Below are 1293 nucleotides of genomic sequence, written 5' to 3'. Positions count from 1 at the left end.
TATATACTTATATATGTAGATACATACATACATATATAGACATACATATATACATATATAGATATACACATATATATATACATATATGTACATATATACACATATATATGGTTTTTACTCTGATCATCTCTCTTCATATAAATAATAAATGAATACAATATATATATTTTCCTGTAGATGTAAATTTCACATGTCCATATGTTTTACATTTGTGTTGTGTTTTGAATTTTTTTTTTTTTTTTCCACTGAGATTCTTCTTTACCTTTATCTATTATTAATCGTGGGTCAATAACATGTCAGTATTTCTGCAGCAGTGTTCACAGTCCTTGTCCTGGCTGCCTGTCTGTGGTGCAGTGAACACTGCAGAGTACAAAGACGGTACACACCGACGGCCAGAAAATGTACGGCCTTGAGGCAAAAGTGTCGGTGTGTTTAGGTTCGGTTGGTGTAGCTGTACCTGTGGGGACCGTGATTTAAAGAACCCTTCTGTAAGTCTCCACTAAGTAAGAGGGTATTTTAAAGGGTCAAGGGTCGCAGGTTGGAGTTATGTAACCAGATAACGTAAGACAAGGCATTAGGAGACATGGTTCTCACAACCCACAAAACACAAGCGTGTGTTTATATGTGTGTGTGTGTTTGAGTATTTCCACGGATCGATGCAGTTTTATGAGAATCTGAAAGTGTATACTTTAACTGAATCACACGCGTTCTCCCAACACCACTCACTTTGGTGATTTCGTTTACAAAGTTTTCAATAACAATCTACTTTAGGTAAGGCAATATTTTCGAACTGCACTTTGTGGTCCACGTATACACACACACAGAGTACAGTACAGTACAGTACAGTACACGCTGTACACATACTGGAACATACATTAAGAGCCACCTTTCAGGCTCCAGTTTCAGGGTTAGTTCGTCCAGTGTAATGAATCACTACAGATAAACACATTTGCCTTTCCCTCCTCCTGCTCCTCCTCCTCCTCTTCCTCTTCCTCCTCACTCAGATTCTGCCTCTGCTCACAAACACACCACCGTCCACCGCAAACCTATCACCGGCCGCGCTGTAATGTGATATTACCACAATTAACAATTAGGCACTTTGCAGCACTGGTACATCAAATTTATGCTTCTGTCTGCGCCTCTTGCAGATGCGATGGTGCCGGGTGTCATTGGGAAATTTTATCGCTGCTTGGGTAATGGAATCAGGGGAGTGAGGTGGGAGGGGTCTGAGAGATTGTGTTGTCAAATCTCCCTGACAGACGAGTGCAGCTCGTCTTTGCAATACCTTCCTGC

The sequence above is a fragment of the Cynoglossus semilaevis genome, chromosome 5 (assembly GCF_000523025.1).
Source record: "Cynoglossus semilaevis isolate Cse_v1.0 chromosome 5, Cse_v1.0, whole genome shotgun sequence".
Lineage (NCBI taxonomy): Eukaryota > Metazoa > Chordata > Actinopteri > Pleuronectiformes > Cynoglossidae > Cynoglossus > Cynoglossus semilaevis.
The sequence above is the reverse complement of the archived record's forward strand: the minus strand, read 5'-3'. Positions refer to the sequence as shown.